This window comes from Lissotriton vulgaris, chromosome 5 (assembly GCF_964263255.1).
Source record: "Lissotriton vulgaris chromosome 5, aLisVul1.2, whole genome shotgun sequence".
Lineage (NCBI taxonomy): Eukaryota > Metazoa > Chordata > Amphibia > Caudata > Salamandridae > Lissotriton > Lissotriton vulgaris.
Window position 1 is genome coordinate 1,875,667,836 of NC_141693.1, and position 13,682 is coordinate 1,875,681,517.

The 13,682-nt window shown below is 50.6% G+C and overlaps 1 protein-coding gene across 1 annotated transcript in view; it reads left to right on the forward strand.

The window, feature by feature from the left end:
- The first annotated feature begins 1,508 nt into the window (after positions 1–1,508).
- TEKTL1 (tektin like 1) overlaps positions 1,509–13,682 on the forward strand; it is a 182,846-nt gene continuing 170,672 nt past the window's right edge. The window contains exon 1 of the mRNA XM_086924377.1: positions 1,509–2,356. The gene's annotated coding sequence lies outside the window, so the exon portion shown is untranslated. The remainder of the gene's footprint in view (positions 2,357–13,682) is intronic.

Sequence of the window (13,682 nt, forward strand, 5' to 3'; positions counted from 1 at the left end):
ACTGTCTAAAGTGCAACTTGGGCATATGCATGTTAAACATTGACACCGCCAATCAATCAATCAATCAAAGAAATTTATAGAGCGCACTACCTACCCGTAGGGTCTCAAGGCGCTTGGGGGTGTGGGGGGGTGCCGCTACTGCTCGAACAGCCAGGTCTTGAGCTTCTTCCTGAAGGAGAGGTGGTCTTGGGTCAGGCGCAGGTCGGCCGGGAGGGAGTTCCAGGTCTTGGCGGCCAGGTAGGAGAAGGACCTTCCTCCTGTAGTGGCTCTGCGGATGCGTGGGACGGCGGCGAGGGCGTGGCTGGCAGATCGGAGGTGGCGTTTGGAGCGTAGAAGTTGATGCGGTTGTTGAGGTAGCTCGGCCGGGCCTTGATCGTGGAGAGCTTTGTGTGCGTGGGTAAGGAGGCGGAAGGTGATTCTCTTGTTCACCGGGAGCCAGTGTAGGTCTCTAAGGTGTCCGGAGATGTGGTTGTGTCGCGGGATGTTGAGGATGAGTCTGGCTGAGGCGTTCTGGATGCGCTGGAGTCTCTTCTGGATCTTGGCGGTGGTTCCGGCGTAGAGTGCGTTGCCGTAGTCCAGTCGGCTGGTGACGAGGGCCTGGGTGACGGTCTTCCTGGTCTCTGTGGGGATCCACCAGAAGATCTTCCGAAGCATGCGCAGGATGTTGAAGCACGACGAGGAGACGGTGTGTTGGTTGTTAAAGAGCACAGTGTTTGACACCAAGCACGAATTCAATCGGCCGGGCCATCAAAGGGCTGGACTTATAGGTATTGTCCTAAAGCAAGCTGTATCTTGAGGACTGCTGGTCACTTGCGGTGGAATAATGTTTGGAATGCTACCACAGGGGAGTATATGCTTGCACATATACTTCCACACAGATATATAATGCACCCTGCCTCCTGGGCTATAGGAAGCCTACCTAGGGGTGACTGACATATATTAACTGCAGTGAGGTGACCCTGTCACACATGGTGTGCAGGGTCGAACCGAGCAGGCATGCTGCTCATGCAGGGCTGACATGGCAGACCTCCAGACTTCGATTTTACTCGGGTCACTCAGGGTGGCACTGCAGTCCAGGCACCCCTTTTACATCTCTGCCCTAGGTACCACTGCCATCATGTACAAGGGTCTTACAGGGGTGTCAAAGTAGTTGCCGATTCGGTGTACCACTTCACATTTACAGTTTTGATGGAAAGAGCACAGGTGCTGGGCCTGGTTAGCACCGATTGCAGCTCCCACTGAAAATAGGATGTTATGTGTAACGCACATTGCACTTTGGGAGTTGCGAGTAGGTAACTGTCACAGATGCTGCACATGAGTGTCAGTGCGAGAGACACACACACAACAAGGTTTACCAGGGTCTCTATTCAGACAGATCGAGAGTCTCGCTTCAGCCAATCAAAGGCCAGCAGGACTACCATTGTCTGGTTAATAGGGTTACAGTGTTTGTATCCTGATCTGCTGCCATGGTAACCGTCACCTTAGAGACATTCTGAAGCAGAATGTCTGCAGGACAGAGTACATGGGAGTGGAGTGAATAGGACCATCTCGAGACTGCTGTGGGCGGGGGGCAGCTCTGAGACGGACATATGCAGAGCAGAGCTATCCCAAGGAACGGAGAGAGAAGCCGGAGACCAGTGGAGAGAGAAACTGGGCAACACCTTGAGACAGCAGGAGGAAACAGAGGATCTGAGACAGAGCACAGTCTTCAAAGAGGGATTCAGGAGACAGTTACAGTCAAGACCGAGGCAGCCAGAGACTGTTGTAGCCGGAGACAGACATAGACACAGAAAGGAAAGGCAAGAGGGCAGGGACACGTAGTTTGACACTTCAGAGTAGAAGAGACAGTCTGGGACGACCAGTGGGTGGGAGAAAGACTGCGGCGGAGCACAGAAAACCCCAGCCAGCTGGAGACTGCTTGATGCAGGCAAAGCCAGCATAACAGAAACAGTGACATCCCGGAACACTGACGTGCATGAGACAGTCCACCGAAGCGCATGAACCAAGCAAGAAAGGGGAAGAGAGTGCAGGGAGAGAGGGCAACTAACCCCGCCAAGAGACAGTCTGTGGATCTTTGTATGGCTAGAGACAGGTAAAGGTGAGATAGACGAAGGCAGCATAGCACAGCAAGTGATCAAGAGACATTTAAGAGACTGCCAGGACAGGTGCAACCGAGACAGGTAGGGCAGCGTTAGAGAGAGCTAGAAGAACAGTCCCTTGCAGACAGAGAAAGAGTAACTGCAGAAGTGAGCCAGGCCCAATAGAGACGGAGGACAAAGAGACCGTTCAATAAATCCCACAAGAAGTGACCTCCAGGAGACCGCAGAGGGCCGACGGGGCAGCCGAGATCTCACAGGTAATGGGACAGCTCGTCCCCTCTGCCCCCAGTAGGGTCGGGCTGGCATAGAGGGCAACCAGGCACCTATGCGCTGGTCTGACAGTTGTTGGGTCTGTTTTATGTGCGGGTGGGTCAGTTTCTACTGTAGACGTGTCTTCTATTACCACGGACACTGCCTCCCGAAAACAGAAATGCATGAGGTCTCCCAAACTCCTGTACCATGCAACATATCCACACGGTGTTTCACTCTACACGTTCGACACTGGCCAGATTTTCAAATTTTTTCACTTTTTTCAGCTATCTGATTCACTGATCAGGCCACTTTTATTTGGGCGCCCGGGGCTACTTTTTGTCCTAGACCGACCCTGGCCCCCAGCTAGTGCAGGATATTCCAGTTTAAGAGGACTATGGGCCATATGTATCAAGCCAAATTGACTTCGCAAACGCCGAAATTCGCAGAATTTCGGGGTTTGCGAATGCAATTTGGACAAATGGTATGTATGAAGGAAATGTGCTTTAAAAATAAGGAATCGCAAAATTTGCGATTCCTTATTTTGCGGTTGCATTTAAGGAATCGCAAATTTTGCGATTCCTTAAATGCAATGTAAGAAGCCAAAAAAAATCGCAAATTGGCCTTAAGGAATCGCAAATTACCACCAACTTCTAGTTGGTGGTAAGTTGCGAATTCCTTTCAAAATGCATATTTTTTCATTTTTAAAAGTGCCATGTGACGTACATACATGCCCTTAGGGCATGTATGTTCGCCACATGTCCACCCATGCAGATTTCAGGGGTGCAACAGGGTGTCCTTTGGACACCCCTGCACCCTTGAAAATATTCTCAATTTGCGATTAGCAAATTGCGAATCGCAAATATCCCCTTCATTCCTATGGATTCCTGGCCCATATAAATCAATGGGAAATTATTCCTTAATTGCGATTAGCAATTTGCTAATCGCAATTAAGGAATTTTAAGGAATCGCTAAAAAGAAGCGAATTTCTACATACATACCATTTTGCGATTTCTAAATAGCGATTCATTAATGGGATGTTGATACATATGGCCCTATGTATTTATGCTGCTATTCACTTAGGCGCCCAGGTGCCCACTCAAAGCACTGGCTGCATTCTTCCAGACCCGTTTACATCGCCATTTAAAGTCTGGGTGAGAGACGACCCCCACGGTTTTATTTATTTACTATACGTGTGCAGTTGTATATAACGCCGCCATCACCCGGGGGCTTTGGAAGCGCTTTCCAAATATAAAATGTAGTTGCACGTATAAAGCAGAGATACATGGAATGAATCGCATACATGTACAGATTGAATAGAAATAATCGATATCAAGTCATCGACAATCGATAATTTCCAGTGTCAGGTCGGGAAGAGGGCAGAGAGGTTGGTTGCAAGCTTGTAAGGTGCGAAATGCTTGTTCCTTTGGGTCACTACTTACATTCGGTTATGATTCGCTTTAAGTTGGGAAATCAAGGGCCGACAAAGCCAGACGTGTTGCCTATGTATAGTGGAAAGTTGTTAATGCGACGCTAGAGAGACCTTTCTGGGTCTATTGAAAGCGATTTTAACAGGGGGGTACTGTCAATTAATGAGTATTTGCTCTTCTTTTAATTTTAAAGTTGGGGAATCCGTACTTTACAGGTGGGGTGCAATACTTTTAAGGGAAAGTACCCGCACTTCTCTGTAGTAAACAGGTACTCTGGGATAGTGAGTAACCCTTCTGTTTTTCTGGTTAAATCACTATGCTATTGCCACTGAACAGGGGTCACTGTGGGCAGCCATTTCCAGCACAATGGGGCTTATTTATGGGGACTTGCGTCACTTTTCCCCCGCCGGTGCGTCACTTTTTGTGACACTTAAGCAGTATAAATATGTGCCATGTTGCGTTATATTTCCAAAGTGATGTAGTAAGGGAGATGCGTCACTTTGTAAATCCCTGCGCCACATTATACCTGCGCCAGGTATAATGTATGCAGGGGGAGCGTTCTGACGCAAGAAAGGGTCGTAGAAGTGACTCAGTTAAATCTATGATATTTCACTGCGCCACTTCTAGGTTGCAAATGCGTCAATATCTTACGCCTGCCTCTTGGCAGGAATAAGACTGACGCAGGCACATTTAACATGGGACTTGCCCATGTGAAATGACACCCATTGCTGGAGTTGTGTCACTTTTGAGACACACTCCAGCATGCGTCATTTTTGTGCCTACAGATACATCAGAAATACTGACATATCTGTGACTCCTTGCAACATGATGTGTCAAACTGTAAATATGACGCATTCAGCATGTCGCAAGGAGAGCGCAATGAAAAGTGACTGTTGTATTCCTGCTGCTCAGCCTAGAATGTTTGGTTTCTTGGGGTTTGTATGTCGTGTGCTGGCGTGGTGGTGTGTTTGTTGCTTCGGTTCAAGTGAAACGTGTGTGGGAGGTTTGTCATTTCATTTGAGAAAGGGAGAAGTGGTGAATGTTAATTGCTGGGTTGCTTGATTTAATTTGGTTTCTGTGAATTTATTTTTGTTTATTGGTTTTCTATTAAAGAAGGGAGATATGTTGTATTCCTGCTGCTCAGCCTCGAATGTTTGGTGTGAGAGCTATTTAGAATGTTGAGTGCGAAAGACTGTCAGTTGGGTAAAAGGCTGAGTGGCAGGAGGCTGCTCCTGGTGGGGTTTTCGTCTTCCCCTAATCTTGTACCATTTAAACTGGAATAAAGTACCTACAAGAAACTACGTGGACTGCGCTACATTTATTTACAACAGTGACGCATCGCTGCTTTCACTCAGTTATGCGTCACTTTTCATAAATGAGGCCCCATGTTCCTACACTGGAGCACATGTCTGGCCCTCGTGCACGCGCCTACATACCTTCACTCTCACTTAGCCCTGCCTTCTTGCACTCAAGCACAACCAGCCCCCATACGGGGCCCACTGCCCCGCTCACACTGCACAGTCATTCCAGGGCTGCCTGTAGGACAGCGTACCACAGTTTGACCATCACTTGGCGCCCCACTTTGCCTTATCGCGCTCGCGTCCTCCATCCAGCGCCTCTTCTTTTGAAGGCCAACATGGACCATATCTGCAGGAGGGAGCGTGCTAGTTTTGAGGAGCGTTCTGTGCTGACTCAGGGACTATGCACTGCTCTCAGCCCGTTTGTTTGGAGGCATTATCTGTCAGCCCTCCAGTGAATCTTCACAGAAGCTCAAAGTGACTTTTCCGTCCACTAAAGTGTACAGACAATGTACTGAATTCACTTCTGCTCTACAATCCAGCCAACCCCAGGTATCCCTAGTCCTTATAAGATCCCATTATCCCTAAGGGGTCGAAACGCAGTTGACAAGATTATAGAGACAGACAACGTTTCCACCTTTTGCAGATACAATGATTGATTTTTTGTATCCATGAGTTGTTTTTACCTGGAACTGCTGTCTCACAACAGTTTCAACCAATTACCTGTGTTTGCCTTTGATTTATGTCACTTTGTCCTATCTTTTAGTTTTGGTTTGTTTACACATGTTGGGTCTTCTGCTACTATATTTCGCTCAACACACTTTCGTAAAAGTGTGCAGAATTTTTGTTATCCGTTTGATTAAAACTTGGTTCAGCTGAACCTTGTTACATACTGGCTGCTTTATCTGTACTTTTTCCAAACATGTTTATTTTGACATTGTTAGCTTTCGGATTGAATCCGCACAGTAATATCTGCGATATTCATGAGTGTTTTCTTAATGAGTTCCATGTGAATGCATGTTTCAAGTATTACTTGATACCCCTGTTCGCATGGACATAAGCGTTGCCCTTGTTGTATAAATTATGAATCAATCAATCAATCAAGAAATTTGTATAGCGCGCTACTCACCCGGAGGGTCTCAAGGCGCTGGGGGGGAGGGGCCGCTACTGCTCGAACAGCCAGGTCTTCTTTGTAGAAGAGCTGTAAGCGCTGGTCCAGTAGATGCAGTGACCATTGGTGCCTTTTCGCATAAATTCACTAGTATTACACCATCGGGGGCATGTTTTCCTGCTCCTGCTTTTCCACTAACACAAAGGATTAAGGAACTCAAATGTCTGCATGAGCAGCATCTGTTCTTGAAGTTTCTATTATCTACAGCTGTCATCGTTTTGTTATACATTGGCATTAGTTTATTGTTTAGTTGTGTGACAAGAGACACTAGATCAATGTCCAGCTGTGTCATTTTCACAATGTCTAAGCTACAGGTTGTTCTTGGGGTGTTTTTTCCTAAATATATCCAGATGTGTCTGAATTGGAACCTGAATGCTATTATTTCCTTCTCTGAAAGAATTAGCGTGATCTACAAGACCTTCCTTTTCAATTGGTCAAAGGTGAAGCAACTGCAGCACATGCACATGGTAGAACGCTTTCCCCAGCTGGGCATGGCCTTATGCAGGACCTGCGGAGGCACGGCTTCTTGTGCTTTATGAATCCAAGAAGGGCCCAGTGTCCCCTCCCACAGCAAGCAGTTGTTACTGTGCATGTTGAACCCAAGCACAGGTCTTCAGGAGCTGGGCTGTTGTCTGAGTATAGCACGCTTGGTTTCACAGTCTCCATGCTGAATGGATTGGCCTGTGTGAAACATTCAATCTATGCATAAAATGTACTTTTCGAGATAAAGCTGGTCCTAGACTCAGTCAAAAAATGTTCCAGAGCAGCCGTACAGAGGCACACCAGTCCTTATAAATTGATTAAAAGCCTCTTATGAACCACATTCATAATGAGAGAATGAACGCGTTGAGGGGAAGCTTTCACACAGCAGAACGCAGCAAGCCACTTTACTCTGTGCCTTGAAAGGGCACGAATGTGCCATGTTTAGCATTATATGGCACATTCCTTTCCTTTGTTAGCCCTGGTGCATTTTTGGCTGCCTAGTCCCAACGAAGGCATCCTTGGATCATAGTGCAAGGGTGCCCGTTTGTAGGTAGGATTGTTTATGTGCAGGTAGGGAGACCTTCCTGATAATAATAATAATAATCCACATTTGTAAAGCGCGAACAATCAATAGTATGGGTCTCCAGGGGCTGAGGGCCGTCGGGAAGATTATGCAAGCTATTGCCCAGAGTAACATGGTGCTGGGCTAATCTGCAGCCGGGAATCGAACCGTGATGCCCAGATTCTAGCATCAGTCGCCCTGGCCCCGGCACCACACCTCAGAGGCATTTTCCTCTTTCTACAAAATGCAGCACATGTAGAAAGAAGAAAAAACAATGAGAAATAAAGATATTTCTCTTCTTTACGCCTCACCTGGGGAGGCGTAGTGTTTTGACGCATTCCGAGGTCTACCACTAATGGTAAATCTGGGAATGTGCCAATAAGCATGGGTGGATGCATGGGAACATAATTAATTGCAGGTTTATATAGCGCTAGGATCGACTCCCGGAGGAGTATCTCCGCGCTTCGACCGCTGCGAAACCCTTCCTGGCTTCCCTGAGAGATGGTCCCTTAGTGGGTATCTCCAGGGTGAGACCAGGCATCCCCGGCGGTCTGGTGGGGCCGTTAGTGAAGATGAGGCAAGCTAATGCCCAGAGTTGCCGAGTGTGATCGCTGATCAGAGTGGGCACCGAGGCGAGAGAATTATCGAGTCCGCTGACCCTGGTCCAGAAACCTGCCGCGTCGGGAATCGAACCCTGGTCCCGGGCCGTCCTCTGCTCTCGGGTCTGCCGCCTCTAACCAGTGAGCCACACTACTTCACATCCACACTCAACTCGCGGAGCGCCTCCCTGCCACAGAATAACGCAGGGGAGTGATTGAGCCACACTACTTCACATCCACACTCAACTCGCGGAGCGCCTCCCTGCCACAGAATAACGCAGGGGAGTGATTTGTACTGCCTTGCGTGACTCTAGATTAATCAACAATAGTGGCTGGCAGAGAATGAGGGTGGGGGTAGGAGGGAGGGAGGTAGCAGGGGGGCCAAAGAAATAAGATACCATTTACCTCCTCTGCTGGCCGCCGTCCCTCCTCTGCTTCTCTGATGAGTCTCGGAACCAGGAAGCACCTAGGCTCCCTATTGTCATTCACAACGCTGCAACGCAGCGTTATGATTGGCTCCCCATTGCCAACCACAACGCTGATTGGTCTGAGCGGAGTGGATCGGCGCTCGGCTGGGGGCCTGGGCATGTTCACTACCAGGTTGTGTAATGCAGACTGGTGGGTAACATGCAAAGTGCGTATGACTGTTTCGTCGAGCCAAGATGGCCAGCCAAGCAGTCATGCGCACTTTGAGTGTGAAAACCTCTCCTCCTCCTGTGCCTCCAGCCCCACCCCGACCCAGCCCCGAATCTGAAAAAAACAAAATGATAATAGCTAGAGGATTAAGGGTGGTGGGATAGAGGATGGAGCCCTGGGTACTCCTGCAGGAGATAGGGAGTGTCCATGATATTTTGGAACCTATTTGCACAAGTTGTCGCCAATTGTTGAGGTTCGACGTGAACAATTTCAAGATAGTGCATAAAAATGCCATTTGTGTTTGAGGGTGTTGATCAGGGCTGGATAGTCAACTGTGTTGAACGCTGCAGAGAGGTCAAACAGGACCAGGCTACAGGGGTCATTTCAGTCATTGTGAAGGGAGCTGCCCTTGACTACTTGGAGTGCAGATGTCTCAGTGCTGCAGTGATGACTCCTGATTGGCAGCCCTGTAGAAGATTTTTCTTGCTGATTTACTCCTGTAGTAGCTGTGATGTGCCTACTTTCTCAATTATTTTATCAATAGGGCATATGAGCATATGTTGGTGAGGTTGATTAGGTCGAGGCATGGTGTCTTTAAGAGGGGAAGAATGTGACCTCTCTTATGGGGGACTAGGAATAACGCTTGGTTTACAAATTGACAAAGTGGGGAAGGACTTTCCCTGGAGCAATTTAATGATGGAAGAAGGACGGATGGTTTCCTTGAGACAGTTCAGGATATTGGAGAGATCCATGTGCAAGACCGGATTGAAGGATGTCCGTTTGTTGGTGAGGCGATGGGGAATTGCTGGAAGTCAGATATTAGCAGAAGTGGTAATGATGTTGGATCTGATTTTTGACAATGTTCTTGGTGAAGAAGAGGTTGATGTTGTTGCATTTGTTGACTGAAGCATGGTCTGTGGGTTCCCTGAGAGAACTGATGTACTGTTGGACAACCTTGGGGAAGACTTTGCTTATGCTGGCTGCTTCACTGATAGTGGTTTTGCAGTAATAGGATTCAGCTGTGATGATGACAAATCAAAGTGTTTTGAGCAGGGCGAGGTCATCTAGGAGTTTTGATTTTCTAGATTTCCTCACCTGTTTTCTGAGGTCTTTTTTATGGCAAGGAGAGTATTTACATCTGTGGCAGGATGGAACCATCACAAAATGGCCACCTGCATCATGTGCTGAAGCGCAAGCATTTCTTAACGCCAACAGCTCCCTTAGGTCTACTTTTAATATGGTCTGTTTCAAAACTAAACATTGAGTAAAGGTGCCAACGGATGCTGATCATTAAATGAATAGGACAGATATAAATATGCCTATTAATCGTTAGAAAACCCATTGAAACAGGTTTTCCATACTTAAACAAACACATCCTAAGTCTCAAAAACAATGATTAAATATAAAATCCTTCAAGATCAAAGTCAACTTTTTAATCCAGTGGTGCCCTCTTAATGAAAAACAGTGAGGTAAATGTCTAAAAATGTACTTAGTAAACATATGGGTGAGTCTAAGGGATGGTTAAAAACTACGGTGATGCATGGGACTGGCCATTATCCCTACACTATAACTCAAAAGGGACTGGCCTCCTGTTTGCAGCACAGGGAACACAACAGCTGAAGAACCTGCTCGGGCAAGTTAGTAGCCCAGAGTATTTATGATGCTACAAGCACTGTTGGCACAAGACCCAATTCACAGCCATGCAACCGAGTTCACTGAACCTGGAAAAGCTTTGGAGAGTTGCTTGGATGGCGAGTTGTCCATTCAGAAAAGATTGGCCTGTGACCCCGACAATGGGCTACTCGTAGTCCAGTGGTGACTGCACATCAGCTAGACTGGAGAGAACTCCGTGGGACATCGACCCTGCAACCAGGACCCCCACCATCTTCGTGGACCTAGGAATCTCATCAGGAAAACCCACGTTGACCGTGTGAAATTCACAGCATCAATCAATCAATCAATCAATCAGTGACACTTGTAAAGCGCGCTACATACCCGTAGGGTCTCAAGGCGCTGGGGGGGGGGGGAGCCGCTACTGCTCGAACAGCCAGGTCTTCAGCTTCTTCCTGAAGGAGAGGTGGTCTTGGGTCAGGCGCAGGTCGGTCGGGAGGGAGTTCCAGGTCTTGGCGGCCAGGTAGGAGAAGGACCTTCCTCCTGTAGTCGCTCTTCGGATGCGGGGGACGGCGGCGAGGGCGTGGTTGGCTGATCGGAGGTGGCGTTTGGGAGCGTAGAAGTTGACTCGGCTGTTGAGGTAGCTCGGGCCTTGGTCGTGTAGGGCTTTGTGTGCGTGGGTGAGGAGGCGGAAGGTGATTCTTTTGTTGACGGGGAGCCAGTGAAGGTCTCTCAGATGTCCGGAGATGTGGCTGGTTCGTGGGATGTCGAGGATGAGTCTGGCTGAGGCGTTCTGGATCCGCTGGAGTCTCTTCTGGAGCTTGGCGGTGGTACCGGCGTAGAGGGCGTTGCCGTAGTCCAGTCGGCTGGTGACGAGGGCCTGGGTGACGGTCTTCCTGGTCTCGGTGGGGATCCACCAGAAGATCTTCCGTAGCATGCGTAGGATGTTGAAGCATGCCGAGGAGACGTTGTTGACTTGCCTGGTCATGGAGAGGGAGGAGTCCAGGATGAAGCCCAGGTTGCGTGCATGGTCTGTCGGTTTGGGTGCGGTGCCCAGGGCGGGAGGCCACCAGGAGTCGTCCCAGGCGGAGGGAGAGGAGCCCAGGATGAGGACCTCCGTCTTGTCCGAGTTCAGTTTCAGGCGGCTGGTCGTCATCCACTCGGCTACCTCTTTCATCCCTTCGTGCAGGTTGGCTCTGGCGGCGGCGGGGTCGTTGGTCAGGGAGAGGATCAGCTGGGTGTCGTCGGCGTAGGAGATTATGCTGAGGTTGTGTTTGCGTACGATGGCCGCGAGGGGGCTCATGTAGACGTTGAAGAGTGTGGGGCTCAGAGATGATCCTTGGGGGACGCCGCAGATGACTTCGGTGGCCTCTGACTTGTACGGTGGTAGGCGGACTCTCTGTGTTCTCCCGTCGAGGAAGGAGATGATCCATTCCAGCGCCTTGTCCTGGATTCCGACGTTGCTGAGGCGCCGTACTAGGGTGCGGTGGCAGACCGTGTTGAATGCCGCGGAGAGGTCCAGGAGGATGAGGGCCGCTGTTTCTCCATTGTCCATCAGGGCTCGGATGTCATCGGTGGCGGCGATGAGGGCGGTCTCGGTGCTGTGGTTGGCTCGGAAGCCGGACTGTGAGGGGTCGAGGGATCCGTTCGTCTCGAGGAAAGCGGCCATCTGCTTGTTGACGGTCTTCTCGATGACTTTGGCTGGAAACGGGAGGAGCGAGATGGGGCGGTAATTCTTGAGGTCGGTGGGGTCCGCTGTTGGTTTCTTGAGTAGAGCGCTGAGTTCGGCGTGTTTCCAGCTCTCGGGGAAGATGGTGGTGTCGAAGGATGTGTTGATGATGTCTCGCAGGTGGGGTGCGATGACAGCGTCGGCCTTGTTGAAGACGTGGTGAGGGCAGGGGTCGGTCGGTGATCCGGAGTGGATGGAGTTCATCGTGCGGATGGTGTCTTCGGTGCTGATCGGGGTCCAGGCGTGGAGGGTGGTGGTGGGGGGTGGTTGTTCGGTCATGGTGTGCGTTGGTTGGTTGTTGAAGCTGTTGTGTATGTCCGCGATCTTGTTGTGGAAGTATGAAGCCAGGGAGTTGCAGAGGTCTTGCGATGGGGTGATGTCGTTGTTTCCTGCGCTGGGGTTGGAAAGCTCTTTGACGATGTTGAAGAGTTCCTTGCAGTTGTGTGCGTTGTTGTCCAACCGGTCCTTGAATGCTGTTTTCTTGGCGGCGCGGATCAGCTGGTGGTGTTTCCGGGTGGCAAGTTTGAAGGAGGTCCTGTTGTCCGGTGTCGGTTCCCTTCTCCAGACTTTCTCGAGGGTTCGGCAGTTCTTCTTGGAGCTCTTGAGTTCGTCGGTGAACCATGGGGCTTTCTTGCTGCCGGGTCTGCTGGGCGGGGTCCTCAGTGGGGCGAGTTCGTCCGCGCAGTTGCTGATCCACTTCGTGAGGTTGTCGGCGGCCTGGCTGGGGTTCGCTGAGCTGGCAGGAGGGTGCTGGCTCAGGGAGGTGGCGAGCTGGTCTGCTGTGATCTTGTTCCAGCTTCTGCGGGCGGCCTGTTGCTGGTGGTGGTGGGTCGTTGTTTTCTTGAAGGTGAAGTGGACGCAGCTGTGGTCCGTCCATTGAAGCTCTGTGGCGTGGCTGAAGTCGATGTCCTTGCTGGATGAGAAGACAGCGTCGAGTGTGTATCCGGCGAGGTGGGTGGGGGTGGACACCAGTTGCTTGAGTCCCAGGTTGGCGAGGTTGTCGAGCAGGGTGCTGGTGTTGCGGTCGTTGTTGTTCTCCAGATGGAAGTTGAGGTCTCCCAGGAGGATGTAGTCAGCGGAGGGGAGGGCATGTGGGCTGACGAAGTCGGCTATGTCCTCGCTGAATTGTGTGCGTGGTCCAGGGGGTCGGTAGATCAGGGTGCCTCTGAGGGTGGTGTTCGGGTTGGTGTGGATCTGGAAATGCAGGTGTTCGGCGGTGGTCAGGGAGTTGTCGGTGCTGGTCGTGAGACGGATGGTGCTCCTGTGGATGATGGCGATGCCTCCTCCCATCTGGTTGGCGTTTCGGTCCCTCCGGACGATCTTGTAGCCCTCTGGGATGGCGATGGCGATGTCGGGAGCTAAAGAGGCGTTCATCCAGGTCTCCGTGAGGAAGGCAACGTCTGGAGCTGTGGTGTCGAGGAGGTTCCAGAGTTCGATGGCATGTCTGTGGACGGAGCGGGTGTTGAGTAGGATGCACTTGAGGTGGGTGCTGCTGGTGTTCGGCTTGGTGGGTGCTGGTGCGAGGCAGGTCCGGATGCAAGTGAACTTGCAGGCGTGGCAGCTGAAGGGTCCGTGGGTACGTCGTGGAGAGGCTTGATGGCATTCTGGGAGTCGGCCGGTGTTGAGAGCGGTGAGGGTGGCGGCGGAGTACGTCAGGCGGGTCGGTCGGGGTCTTCGAGGTCCAGGGGTCCTGGCACTGGGCGCGGTCCAGTCGCGGACGGGCGTAGACGGGCTTACCTTTGGCGCGCCTTCGGCGCACAATCGGCGCGCCCGCTGCGCGTGACCGCTGCGCGTTCGCACGGTCGCCATTTAAGG